This window comes from Pyrus communis, chromosome 10 (genome assembly GCF_041283825.1).
Source record: "Pyrus communis isolate YQ-2024b chromosome 10, ASM4128382v1, whole genome shotgun sequence".
Classification (NCBI taxonomy): Eukaryota; Viridiplantae; Streptophyta; class Magnoliopsida; order Rosales; family Rosaceae; genus Pyrus; species Pyrus communis.
This window is the reverse complement of record NC_142574.1, coordinates 15987368-16002500: the sequence shown is the minus strand read 5'-3', so window position 1 is coordinate 16002500 and position 15133 is coordinate 15987368. Positions and strand designations below refer to the sequence as shown.

Genomic DNA, 15133 nt, shown 5'->3' with positions numbered 1-15133 from the left:
TTAATTGCACCTAATTTTTTTTTATTCAACCATACCTAATATTGCCTAACTTTCCTTGCCTAACTTTGACATTGATTTTCAACACCACATATCGCCGGATTAATAGCACTGTTCTTGCAAATGGAAAGAAACTAGTCGTATGTCTCATCTGCTTCCTTTTTCAACAAAATAAAAATATTTTATGAATACTTGTACATACTGTGGCTCAGATTGTTTTCATTTCAATACATTTTAATGTTCTTATCACAAACAGGGGCACTCTACGAACACGTTCACATTAAATGGAACAAATTTTCCTCTCATATATGGAAAAGATGCTTCAAGAACAAATTGCTCTCAAATGCTAGCTAGGTAATTCTTGTCCCCGTTTCACTTTTACTGCATACAATAGAAAGGAATAAAAATGAAACTATAGTACTGACTACTTCTTGTTGCATTTTAGTATATGTTGGGAAGGTTGCCTGGACCCTGATTTAGTTAAGGGAAAGATATTTGTATGTGAGAAGAACACTGGAATTCTTGGGGCTTACAGATCTGGGGCAGTTGGGATAATTTTTGTTAATTTTATGAACAAAACTTTTTCTCAAGTTCTCCCATTTCCTGGGCTAAATGTGGTCAAGTCCTACATGAACTCCACCACGTATAGATTCATTTCAATACTGTTAAGGTTGGTGTTTTTCGATCACGTTGCTTTTTAAATTCTTGAAAGCCTCTCTTATTTTACAGGGTCCCTCAAGCGACGATATTACAAAGTGAAGTCATAAAAGATGTTGCTGCGCCTCTTGTTTCTATCACGTCTGCGACTGGACCGAATTTAGTTGACTATGTTATGAATTTGATGATTCTTCATCTCCTAGACTGTTGTATTTATTTGACTATGTAGGTCTAGGGTGAGCAGATGAAGGCCCAGGGCGAAGGGATGAGGACCTATACGGGGACAGTGAGAGACCTTGTATGAGCCATGTCCAGCCTCCAAATCTCGCTACTAGCACTTAATCTTGCTCCACCATCGACCTCAGAGCCACCTCACCTTGCCAATACTCAGTAGCTTGATGTATTAAACCTAGAAGACTACTTGTAGTTTTTTCTTTTTTGTTCGAACATCTTGTATGTACATTTTATATATTTTATAATTAAATACTTTTGCTTGGTTAATTCATTATTGTTTAGAATTTAATTACAATATTTATTAAAAATTAAAAAAATTTATTTTTGATGAAAACAAAGAAAAAGGGTTTGCGCGACGCATGCCCACGTCGCACAAAGACACTAAGCCACTTTGCGCGACGCATATCCTATGTCGTGCAAAGCCACCCATGCCACTTTGCGCGACGAAGAAGTAACGTGCGTCGCGCAAAGTGGCTTTGGGCGACGCAGTACTTCGTTGCGCAAAGCCACTTTGCGCGACGCACGTTACTTCTTCGTCGCGCAAAGCCATTTTGCGCGACGCACGTTACTTCTTGGTCGCGCAAACCCTACTGTCACTGCCTTGGCGCGATGGTTATCGCGCGACGAAGTGGCGTCGCGCAAACGCTTAGGCAATGATTTTTACTTTGCGCGACGAAGGTACCTACGTCGCGCAAAGTGTTTTTCCTACTAGTGGCAAATAGACTACTAGATAACGAAATTTGAAAGACCTAACCATCATGACAATCTACTACTTACTATATCATCTTTAATGTTCTTATATATATTCTTTAATTTTCTAAGTGGTGTTTCCTAGCTATGTTTTCTTTCAATTTTCTTTCGTATGAATGGGAACAAGCTTTGGAATGACTTGAGAGAGAAATAAATTGTTTTTTGTTTTATATGTTATATGATATTTAAATTGTGAAATAACATAATTTAGAACATGAATGAATCACAACTCTGAAATATTGAGGTGTGGGTAGAAAATTCTTTCCAATTTTATTTTAATATATGATTCACATATCAACCCATATAGTTATTCCAGTTCAATAATTCACATATAGAGGTTGATCATGTGTTTAATGTAAACAATACGAGCAAGAAAATAAAAACAATTATACAATTATGCATATAATTGGTATCTAACTTGTGGATGCGAATATCATTCAAGATTGAATTGACGAAACTCCACTTTACAAAACAAGAAACACCATTAGCCTAATTAACGAACCTCGAGAAAAAGGGGATAGTGTCTGCCAAAGGGCTTCCGATGCCTAAGAGAATAATTTGAGAGAAACTAGAACATAGAGTTTTCTAAAGTGGCGAATACCGATTTTCCTGTTAAACTTGCCTATTTACAAGAGATATCACTCGCAGATAGTTGGGAAGGGAGGTCACACATAGACCAATCTATGTGTGAGAAGTCCCTAGGAGGCATCTAGCAGGTTATGATACACCTGGGACCCAATAACACAAGTTACGAGGCCATGATGTGCTAGTCGACACTAAATTGACTATATGATCCCATCATGAGATGACGTCACAGCCAACTTAATGACGAAGTCATCATAAGATATTTATGATGTGCAAGAATTTGAATAAAAACGTTCATTTATAATAAATCCAAAGCTGCTACAAAGTTCAGTTATCAACCTCCTCACTTAGGGACACAAATTTTAAGACTAAATCTCGTTATTATTACATCACATCAGAGCAGCTAGAAGTTTCTCATAAAAGTAAACGCATAAAAGTGCAGTCCTATGCATAATCCAGAAGTGCTTTCATGCAATTATTACAGTAGAGATAAAACTGCAGTAAATGAACCATCACCCTAAATCCAAAGGATGAAAGCCTCACTGCCAAACCCACTCGTCACCACCAGTGTTCTCTTTATTCGCGTTATGTCCTGAAGGGGTCAACAAAACAAAATGTGAATAGACCAGTTTTATCACGTCAAAATCCTTCAAACATAATAACCCATGTTTTGAAAACATATATAGTGAAAACTACACACATTGTACTACTACAATACTAGTAGTCAAGATCAACTCAACCTTGCCCGTCATATCAAAGAAAGTAAATGAATCACAAATAAAGTAATGTATAGTAAGCAGGTGAAGCGGCGTCTACCTGATCGATATCTAGCGTCTACTAGAAAATTCTAGCCTCTACTAGAATAGAATGTACCTGCAATAAATTCTACGACCGCAACTAGCTATACGAAATGCATGATAACCACGTGGTGAAAATAAATCACCAATGATCTTAAGATATCATCTAATGTAAGTTAAATATAAGTCTCGTCAAAGACTATCGTAAATAATATGCATCCGCATATAAAAGCATATATATGGGATTCAGGATACCCATATTTGGGATCGATCTTTCACTTCCATCGGAAGCTAGACATGCTTTTATTTTTTATTGTATCGGACTTGGTTGTACTCAGGGTTCGTCCTTTTAATTAAGGGTTTTATTTTTTTCCGATAAAAAAAATGTATGCCCTCATCTAAATTACACACTGATTTCCAATTGTGACACTTTCATTGTCTTTTTGCCAAAAGTATGCATGCATGTCAACTCAAGCAGACTGTAAAACTCTCCACACAAGCATTTATCATCAAGCTAAGACAACGAATTACTTACTGTAAACAAGATAATTTGCTATGTGAACTTGACCATCTTTAATTGCAGCATTTCCTCCTTTTAATTATGTCTTCAGTTCTGCTTCCGTCTCCCGCAGCAGGAGCCGGCAGCGCCGCAATACCTACAAAACAGATAAACCAAATAATTAAATAGTCTCAAGTAACCGATTAATTACGCGAAAATTAAAACAAATGATGGATTGATTCAAACTAAAATTCACATGTAAAGAGTAAGCAACAGAAAGCCCCTGCAAATTGCGTTCATGGTGGTGGTTTTGGTTACCTAGAGGTGGTTCGCCAATTTCGTCTGCATTCGTTCATCAACATAGGTCCTTTTATCATTGTTTATTTTTTAATTTTTTTTAATTTTTAATATTTAGGGTTTTTAGATGTGTGGGACTTCGGATGTCTTATCTGACCTCCCTTTATTTTTTTTTAGCTTTTTGTTACTTTGTGGCTGGTCCATTTTGTAAGTCTGGACTTGTTGTAATCTTCTTTCCATCAACGAAAGTTTCATCATTGACCAAAATAACAGACAAAAACTCATGGTAAAAAGGGTTTGGAAATCACTATGTGAAGGCACTACGACACCAAATCCATCATTAGAATAACAAAAACCTACTCCTACAAAGTATGGAAAAATCTCCTAAAACGAAACAAAGACCTAAACAATTAAGAACACAAACTAGGTAAGAATCCTTGATGACTTGGGAAAGTAGCCATCTGATTAGGCATTGTTTTAAACTTCCAACGAGAGTTAAACAAGTAACATCCAATCTGTACAGTGAAAACTCTTCAAAAATGAAAACCATATCATCCAAGCGCCAACAGTTACGGGTAATAATTTTGACCAAAAAAAATGCAGACCAGCTTACATGCGCATCAAGAGCAGACACACACTAACACTAAACAAAACCTTTTTTTTTTTTTTCTTTTAGTGAATCCAAGCGATTGATGGTCAATAAATACCCATTTAGTTAAATGGAGGTCCATTTAAGTGTAGATATGTGTTAATTGTGGTGGTGAGTGGTGGTATTTGTACTTGTGATGGATGGTGATGATGGTAATATATGGAGTATCCATGGGCACCATTGACCATCCCTTGGTAGCAATCTATGTGAAGTGCAAAGCCATTAAATTATATCCAAAAGTTATAAGGCAACTCATATACCCACCTCTTGGAAGATCTTAGTTGATTCTTAGGCTTCCTCCGTTTTCTAATTTTCACGCTAGTAGCAAATCTGGACTTCCAGCTAATCATTGTTCCTTCTCCTCCCTTAAGAGTCCCCAAACTCCTCAGCATACTTCTTCTTCCACAACTCATCGTTACTAGCTAGATTTCTCAGCTCCTTACAAACACGACCCACTTTGGCAATGTCAACACCACGCAGTGGCTCTAGAATCTTCATTCTGAGCTCCGGTGGAAGGCACATGAGGCTCGATGGGGCGCTCAAACCCACCTTCGAGCAAAGATCAATCAGCGATGGCAATGCAATCCCATCTTTCACAATCCTCCAAAACTTCCTTTTCTAAAACTAACTCATCTCTCTCATTCATATTTCTGTTTTCCCAAACAGATTCAATCACCGGAGCAAATCTTTTTTTGTCCATACGTAGCCGATAAGGCGTAGAACCACCACTGGCAAATGACCCATAAACATTCATGAATTGACGCCATTTACGAAACTCCAATACAACTGCTTCAACCCTATTACCGTTATTGCCCTGATGTTGCAGAATCTGAGGCGCCGTATACAAAACCTGATTGGCCAGCATACCCTGAACTAAATCCAACCGGACGAAACCGGAGTCTAAGAGCACAGCGTGTACAGAAATCTCGAAGAGCTTGTGATTGCTACGGTCTTCTCCCAACTCCTCCCTTAGTACCCTCTTCAAGAAAAACGGCACTGAGTACTTCTCCCAAGTTATCCCACCACTACCAGCAGCAGGCTCATTGTTATTTTCCATGCTTTCTGACCCGAAACCACTGGGGTATGCGTTGGGGATCCGAACCACTGGTGGTGGTTGCCACGATTTGATTTGGGAACTGTGCGGATAAACGTGTAATTGGATGTGAAGGTGATTTGGGAAGATGAGCCAAATTCTTATTCGTTATTTGGAATGAAGCCTCTGTTTATAGGATAAGATCATAAACCGCGTCGGCTAAACCCTTGCAGAAGTAGAATTCTATATAAGGATTGAAACCCTAACTGACTTTTTTGTTGTCGTTGGCATAAACCCTACCTCCAACCCTAGGGCCTTATTAATCCCTAGGTGGGCCGTGCCTATTGCGAAGTGAATGGCTTTCTCAATCAAGTCTTGGTTCAATTCACACTCGCATATGGCACGCACTTTCAGTGTGAGTTTTTTTTTTTTTTTTTTAACAAATAATATTATCTACACTAAGGATAGAGTGATGGCTTTAACCTCACAATGGACTAGCAATGATGTGGTTCAAATTCGTCTTTGGCAAGAATCGAATTTAAAACCTCTTACTTACAATAAAGAGGAAAGAGAAAGGAAAAGAGAGAGAGATCGCGGGAGTGGGGAGACAGGGGAGAGGGCTTCAATTTTTTTTATTATTTTTTTTATTTTAAAATTAGAGATAGGTTAGAATCACATGTATATGAGGTTTTGAAAAAAGCAACAAAATTTAGTTTTGTGAAATTACATTTTTGCCCATACTTCCTATTCATATTTAGTTTTAATTAGAGGATTAAAATAGTAGTTTCATAAAGTTTTGGTTGGCAATGAGGGTTCTATTAATAATATAGCTTAGATATCGTCATTCAATCTTCACGTAAGAACCAAAATAATTCATGATGGACAAAATTAGAAACCAAAGTAAGTGATTATATCAATCTCAAGAATCATTTTTGGCTAAAATTGAATGGTTGGTTTGACAAAAAAATACTCTTAAAAAGGTGACCATGTGGTCCTCAAGTGATAATTTAACGATTATGTTGACATGTTTTTCATAAAATGACCAAAATGATTTGTGGTGGACAAACTCAAGAATAACTTCTACTGATTTTCAATTTTCAAAAACCAAATTGATGAGTTATGTAAATTTCAAAGATCATTGACTAAAATATTCTATCTGGTTCATGTCAAATTCGAACCACATGTGTGATGGCCCATCATTGGCATCAAATCGTGCGAGCCGGCAAAGCGAGCAATATGTTGTCGGGGGTGGGCTGTGACAAGATCTTAATTCGCAACATAGGATGACGAACATTGATGCAAAAATTAAGAGACCATTGAAAAATTTATGTACTAGATGCATGATAATGCAGTGGTGGCGGAGCCAAAATTTCGTGTTTGTAAAGGTCTTTGCAAACTTGGTCTCGGACATTGGGATGATAATTCAAAATTAATCTATGCAATCCAAGATTGTTGGAGAGTTTCCAAGTTAACTTTCATAGAATAGACACAAGTTTGTTTTGAACTACTTTTATTGTTTTTGAAATCTTTTGAGATTACATCTCTAGTATTTTAGGCGTAATTTTATTTTGAAATATCTTTACATGACTGGAAATTGAAAAACATAGATTGATTAACTTTACATATTTTGGGTTGTATGCCAATTAACTAAACTTAAATGTCTTTCGATTGCGCCGTGAAAAGAGACCAAAGAAAAAGACTTTTTTTTTTTTTTTTTTTTTTTAAATTAGGAGGCTAAACGGTGAGTGGGTTTAATCTCATATAAAAGAAATGTTAAGGAAGTTGACGTTAAACTGTGAGGCGGCAGAGAGTTTATGAAAAGTCTCACCTTGAGTGAGAGCATCTACAAACGAAATGTCAAAATATCCAAATCAACAATAATGGTAAAAAAAAAAAATTAAATAAAAAACAGCAGTAATGTTTTCCAATCGAGAAACTAAATTTGATGTGGTATGACATGAAATGACATATCTCTCATTCGTTGCCAAAGTTGACAACACCTTCAAATTGTTTTAGTTAATTATTAAATATTTTTTATTAATTTTTTATTGGTTTAAAATATTTCCTTTTGTTTCTTTAATTGCCAATGCAATATTTAAATATTTTTATACCTTTTTATTCATTTTCTTTCTTTTCCAATGTAAATATGAATTTTTATTTTATGTTTAAAATTTGGCATATCGGATGGAGAGCAAAACTTTAAAAAATGTCAAAATGCCACATAATCCTTCAAATTTAAATTTCAAGTTTAAAATTTGACATCTTTTTTGTAGATGATTAACATTTCTCTTGATATAGATATGGATAAAATGTTAATCTTTATGTGGGATGGGATGGAAATATGATCTGTTTGTAGTTAAAATGGAGCCAATTGGGGTATGACAGGTATGGTTTGATTTTTCTTTGGGATGTGCAGGATTTTTTCTCTCTTATTACCATCTCATTTCCTCTTATTCTCTCACACTTTCATTTTTGTCTTTTTTTCTTTATATAAATAATTCCAAACAAGATGTTAACGTGATTTAATCATAACCAATTAAATAAGGAGAGAAATTAGGAGGAAAGAGAATCATACTCCAAATGTGCCCATTTTCTTTCGGGGTGTGCTATCCACGTATCCCTTTTTACTTCTCATACACCCCTTGTTGATTTCTGGCCCTTGATCTTTTTTAATTAATCTGATCTGACGGCCAAAAATTAGAATGATGTGTGAGAAGTAAAAAGAGGTATGTGAATATCACACCCCTATTGGAGAAAATTTTCATTGTGATCAGAATGCAGGTGGTATACCACGTGTTTTTATACAAGTGGTGGGAAATTTATTTTTTTAAGTCATTAAGTTTTTAACACACATATCCTATCATTTGTATAGTGTCATATAGTGTACCATCTTGTGTTTCAGTCACATAGAAAAATCTCTACCGTTGCTGAGGTAACTTTTTTTTTTTTCTAGGTCTATTAGTGTGTGACATGGTACAGCCCATGGCATGTGTCACAATAATCTATTGGACAATCTACAACTGTATTCGATGTTTGCTTTAGCAGAGTTCATAGAACTTAGCAAAATTTTGATAAGAATTTATTCATTTTATTCAAAATTTTCATACAACTTCTCACAATTTATTTGTAAAAAACTTCACCATGCATTCTTCAAAACTGATATTGCTTTAGGTTTGATCAAGAAGAAACTCAGCAGTAAACTCATCATAAACCTTCTGCTTTCACAATTCTTCATCGTTAGCAAGATCCCTCAATTCCTTACACACACAACTCACCATGGCAATATCCACATCGGGCAACAACCTCAAAATCTTCATTTGAAGCTCCGACAGAAGCTGCATGAAGCTCGGCAAAGCCGGCACACAAGTGTTGGCACAAAGATCGATCGCCAATAGCAACACAATCTCATCCTTCACAATTTTCCACAGTTCCAAAACTTCTCATTTAGCGACAAGTTCTTTTGTGTTGTTCAGCATTCGAATCATGGGCCCGAACCTCTTGGGGTTCAAAATTACCTAGTAAGAACCCGACCCATTTCCAATTAAAGACCCGAAAACGTAGACACAGTTACTCCGATTTTTCAGAATTTCGGGCAAAGTGTAGGTAAACGACAACCTGAAAGGTGTCGTTGGCCACTTGTCTGAGATATGAAAGCAATCGACTTGGGCACCCGAAAATGAATCGAATTGGATGAAACCAACCTTTAGAAACACTGCATGCACTGCAATCACCAATAACTTGTGAAAGCTACGGTCTTCTAACAGCACCTCCCTCAATACCTTCCTCAAGAAAAAAAGTATTGAGTACTCCTTCTTATTCCCCACATGCCCACTACATCCACCATGGATATCCATAATTTTTCTATGGGTGATAAAAAAAAAAAAAAAAAAAAAAGGGGTGAGAAAGAAATGCAACTATGAGAAGAAATTTTGAGCGATTTTATTTACTCTTCAAACCACATATTTATAGTCTCAAGAGTTCATGTGTGGGTTGGTAGAAATTATGATATTTGTGACAACTGTGAACAGTTGGTTGATGTGTGATAAGGATATATGACGATTGTAAAATATTGATAGGTGTGTCTGACGTGGTAGGATCCACTTGACATGAGACAAATGTGAACAATTTGTTGGTGTGATGTGGTATTACTTAACCTATTATGCAATTTGACGACTGTAAGTTGTTAACTGGTTCGCGACTTGGTAGAAATAAAATGAAATCCACCATGTTCACAAGTTAATAAAATACATACCATATATAATATTTCCGTTATTCTAATGGCATCTTTACCAATGGGGTTGGGATGAAATGAACGGGAATCACTCCCTATTTAAAAGGATTCCAGTGTTTACTCATCATCTTGGAAATAAAAAACATGGTGGGATCCAGTAAAAATTAGGAATTCAATTCCAGAATTTGGAGGAATTGGGGTACTGAGATGGAGGTGATAATCCCACTATGGGTGAAAGCCTTAATCCGAAACCATTCTTGTTTACCCAAAGTACCCTCAAAAGGCTTCATCACCCAACTCTTCCATTTGTTTCTCTCTCTTGTGGATTTTCACTTCAGCACCCAGCCCTTCCATTTGCACATGCACCCTATCGAAGTAAGCACTTGCACCGTTGTATAACTCCAAGGTTCTGATAAACCATCCAAATTGGCTTGCAACATAGCCGCACTAACGCGAATTTTCGGATTTAACGATCCATTCCCCTGAAAATCTAACCCTACCGACGGAGGAGTAGGTAACAAAGAAAGGAAGGAGGAGAGGAAATAAAGGGGAAAAAACAAAGGAAGGAAGGAAGTAAGAGATCTTTCTCTCCTCCTGTGAAAGATCTCTTCTCCTTTTGTGGGAGTATTTCTCATTGCCTCGTGTGAGTAGCCCTCGGTTCCATCATTCTGCATCACCGCTATCCCTAGCTGTTGCTAGGGTCGGTGGCAGTCTCATTTCTCCTGTCTCTTCTTCCTTTCTTTGCCTTTCTTGTGGCTTGCAATTTTTCCCGTCACTGCTTTTCAGGATCTTCTCCTCCTTTTTCTCTTTTGGCCTTTAATCTTACCATTTTGAGCTCTAATTCACAATCCTCATTTTCCTCCATCCTCCCTAACCCATTCCCCTTCAACATCTCCATCATCCCACCCATCTTCAATTTTGTTCGGGTACCGTCTTTCTTTTCAGTGATTTGTCATGGATCTACGGGAGGGTGTGTAGAGCTTTGGCTCGTGTGTTTGCACCACCACCCTTGTTGGCCCTTGTTGGTCCTTCCCAATGTTCACCTTTATTGGCATTGTTGCTCGTGGGTTCTATTTTCCTGCGTGCTTCTTTGGTTTTGTGGTGGCGGTACTTGAAATGGTCCTTGGAGGATGTGGTGACTTTGTTCTTCACCACTTATGGAGTTCTTGATGGCGTGATCCAAGGTGCTCATGGAAGGCATCGGATCGTGAAGTTCGTTTTGCAGTTTCTAGTGATGGTGACGGTGGTTGCTGCTGCAGGAATAGTAGTTTTTTAAGGTTCTCATGTATTGTTGTTTTTTGTGGGTTGGGCTCCAAGGTTTTCCTTATGGCTTTGTCTTTTGTGTTTGTGGCCTTTTCTTTTGTTGTAATCAACCTCTATGTGGGCCTTTATTATACTTGTTTTCTTTGGTAATGAATTTTACCATTTGACCCAAAAAAATAAAAAAAACAAAGGAAGGAGAATAAGAATGATATTTCTGTCCAATTTTATGGAATGATCTTTTGATGGAGGAATAGGTAACAAGGAGAGGCAGGAAGAGAGGAAAAAAGGGAAAAAAAACAAAGGAGATATGGTTGACAGTGGAAGACGATGCAGTATTGAGCCATCTCATCTTCTCCATTCTTCTCTCCCTCTCATCTCCCTAACTCCCCACCATGATAACTCATATATTTCATGCATTTATACCATCCATTTCGAGCCTCTTTATGATGTTTTTGAGTTAAACTGGTTACATTTTACCTTATTTTGTGTTAGTGTGCAGTTACATGTACTTTAGGATCAATTTGAAGGCAAAAGAAGTGAAAACATGTCATTTTTGGGGTTGACCCTTATTCAAACGTGGAAAGAAGTTTAGTGGCCTATTTTGAAGCCCAAATAAAGAATCCAAGACAAATCTGGCTTGTTAGAAGACCATGAACAGAATGGGAAAGGAATTGGGATATCCAGCCTGATTTGAAGGTGCCAAATAAGGCAAAAACGTGCAAAATAAAGCCTAAGTTACTGGGATTACTTTGGAATATCTTGTTGCCCCATTTAGCATATAAATACTAGGGTTTCATATCACTTTTACATAAGCCCCCTTGGGGGTCGCCTAGATCTCTCTCTATTATCTTTCTTTGGCCTTTCTTCCAGAAACAAAACCCTATTTCCCTTTTCCATTCGCTACCATCGAGGAAACCACGCAGCCACGTAGTTCTTGAAGGATTTCCACATTAGAATTGCTTCAAGGGGGTTTCTTCTATGAACTTTAATTTCACTCATGTTGTTCTTGATATTTATATATTATGTAATCATGTTGTGTAATTAAGTTCATAGCTGGGGATTTCGATGTACCCTTGCAAAACTACTTTTTGTTATTAAGTTAAAGTATTCAAATTAGCAATCTGTGTTCTTATTTCATTCACTGATTTTCTAGTTTAATTTGTTTGTTAATCTTAATGTTTGATCACCATTAGGGATGCTTATGAATTATTTGATCAAGGTTATAGTACACATCATGCTTAATCTTGGTAGACATGTGAATGAATGAAGAAATTGCTATGCATACATCTTGCCATGTGATTTCTTTGGTTCTTTGAAGTTTTCTTGTTCTTAATGGATACTTACTTGCTAATCTAAGTTGAACATCACAACTAGGTTGCAGATTAGGAGTACTTGATCACAACCACACATCAAATGGATGACCATAAATAAGTAAAATAAATCCTAGTTACAAATTGGAGAGTTGAATGCGTTTTGACTTAATTTTCATAGAATTGACTTGTAATGGTGAAATCGGTATCCCTAGTTCCATTCCCATCGTTTCTAAATCAATTTATCATTCATCTTTATCTTGTATTGTATTTTAAGTTACTTTAGCTTTCAAAACAAAAATTTTAATTCAGTTTTCATTTTCATTGCTTAGTTAGGGTTCACATAAAGCTAGTAATTTGTAGAGTTCTAATCAGTCCCTGTGGTTCGACACCCTTACTTGTGCCATTATACTATCCTTATAGTTGCACTTGGAAGGAAGACAACACTCCACGCTTTTCAATTTAAGATGCTCACTGCAATTCACAAAGAATTCTCCATTAGCCCTTGTTTCTAGATAGCTCACGATGGGAAATGATGCAAACCCAAATTTGATCTACACCTGCTGCTGCAAATTGAACCAGAAGTCAACATTTGTACCCTCTAATCTGAATCGCACCAAAAAATCGCCGGTCATAACCCACGCTTAACTGCTCAGGACTCGCACATGGCATTGCTTGTAATGATCAACCTAGAACGCCGCTTGTGACGACCCACCCAGAGATAGGATAGATTTTTCATGTGATTGGCACACAAAGTGGTACACCACGTGTCACTATACAAATGGTAAGATATGTGTGTTAAAAAGTTAATAACTTAAAAAATAAAATTTTCTACCACTTACATAAAAACACGTGGTGTAGCACTCGTATTCCCGTCACAATAAAAAATTTCTCAAGAGATAGACTAGGTCCAAAGAGAGATGATGATGACATAGGGAGGCGAGGAAGATTGAACATCGCGCTGCTAATATACTATATATATAGGTAAAATAAAATCGTACATTGCTTTCAAATTGGGGCCTTATAGGGTGACACCACTTGCACACCCTCAAGGTCAGCTTTGTGCGAAGTCCTCTCCAACGTCTCTTTCACATGAAACCTCTGTAAACACGAAAATCCTATAGTAAATGAATTAAGAACACGTGTACAAAAAAAATTGTATTATACTAGTAAGTTTAGGGTTACAATCTCTTTACAAACTTGATCATCTGATTCGATCCCCGAAATGTAAGGTGTGTCGTGTTGTTGATCCAAGGGTCGCGATGACTTAATTTTAAATGAATGGATGCCGCAAGGTTTTGGCTTTTGAAAATGGAGGAACCGGCACGTGTATGGGTGCTTGGTGGTTCTTCACGGGTTTGGAGGGTATTTTCCGAGTCTTCTTGAGTGTTTGAGTGTGTTTAGGGGTTTGAGTGCTTGAGAGCTTCAGAGTTTCAAAGCTTCAGCGTTTGGGCGTGAATGATTTTCTCGACCCTTTTCTTTGTCTTGGAGCGTTGTATTTATAGACTCTTCTAGCTTTGCCTACAAATGGATTTGACCTTGATTGTGTGCTTGATTAATTGAGAAGAGAACCATGAATCGATTTATGGGCCAGTTCGTGATTTGACTCCATCAATTAATATTTGATTTAATTAAATTAAAATCAAATAATTCATTTCCACCTTGACGTGTCCTTCTTCATGACTCGTCCATTTTTAATAAGTTACATCCATGTATACGATTTGTGAGACACATGACGCATACCAAGTATGCCAGTTGAAACTTCAATGTGTTGGTGAACGAAATTTCAATGTCAACAACCTCGCCGACCAGCGCCGAGGTCTAAGAGAAAGAAAGTGCTGCATTGGCCAACAAATTTGTAAAATCCAATTTGAATTACTCACAGAATCCATGCAAAGAGAAACGGTACTTATGGCTTTTCAGTTGAATTTCATCTGACAGGGTAGTTAAGGCTCTTCAGTTGAATTTCATCGTCCCCCTCATCATCCAAATTTCTCTCTGTCTAGTTGCCCCTCTCATCCTACCCAGACGTCGACTACTGCGGTGGGTTTCTCTCTCTTTCCCTTTAATTTATGAAAGCATGATACTTTCCTTTTGAAACAAGTTTTCAATTCTCTATTTGTTTCCTGAGAAAATTGCAAATTTTCAAATTTTTACAGTAATTTCAATTGATTGTTTCGGTTTTTGTAGTCAAATTTGATTTGGGTTTTTTCTGTTTTTTATACAACCACAACAAGAAGGAATCTTTAATATGTATATGCATCTACACTCTCTAGCTGATTAGACAAAGTTAACATCTTTCATATGTATTTGCAATTTTAGTTTAGTTTATTTAAACAAAACAAAAAAAATCTTGGTGCAATCCGAGGGGTGCTTGCAGTGAAGCAGGAAGACGCCGTTGTTCAGAGAACGGTGCCGGTGAGATTCGACGTATTAATGAGGACGGATGGCTCGATTGAGCTGGCGACTTGGATCTGGAAGAAGGGTGACCGGTGAGAATTGGTGCTTGGTCTGAAGGTTGATGACGAAGTTGAGTTGGAGCAGGAGGATGATATTCCTTTTTTATTAATTTTAATTTATCTTAGGGTAAATTATATTTGATTTGTTTGTATCCATGTGGTACAAATTTGATAAGCCACGCAATGATCACGTAAGCATATAAATTGACGAAAAATTTAACAGACTTATAAAATTAAAATAAAATAATAATATGTTGTAAAATCGATAGTGTGTGTGCAGTGGAATAAGACACAAAATTTACGAGGTTCCTCTACAGTCAGTGTGACTGGAGTACGTCCTCGGGCAGCAGTAGTGCTTTCATTATAATTTGG

At 37.0% G+C, this 15133-nt stretch overlaps 1 long non-coding RNA gene and 3 pseudogenes across 1 annotated transcript; 1 reads left to right on the top strand and 3 right to left on the bottom strand.

Moving 5' to 3' along the window:
- The window catches only part of LOC148693595 (uncharacterized), a 2337-nt pseudogene extending 2288 nt beyond the window's left edge, over window positions 1-49 (bottom strand).
- A 55-nt stretch (window positions 50-104) lies between these two features.
- On the top strand, window positions 105-1155 carry LOC137715676 (uncharacterized). Its single transcript, XR_015951840.1, has 3 exons — window positions 105-137; window positions 254-351; window positions 727-1155. It is a non-coding gene; the product is annotated as an uncharacterized LOC137715676 (long non-coding RNA).
- A 2472-nt stretch (window positions 1156-3627) lies between these two features.
- On the bottom strand, window positions 3628-7942 carry LOC148693594 (F-box protein SKIP22-like; annotated as a pseudogene).
- A 669-nt stretch (window positions 7943-8611) lies between these two features.
- LOC148693593 (F-box protein SKIP22-like) lies at window positions 8612-9352 on the bottom strand (annotated as a pseudogene).
- Between the last annotated feature and the right edge of the window lie 5781 nt (window positions 9353-15133).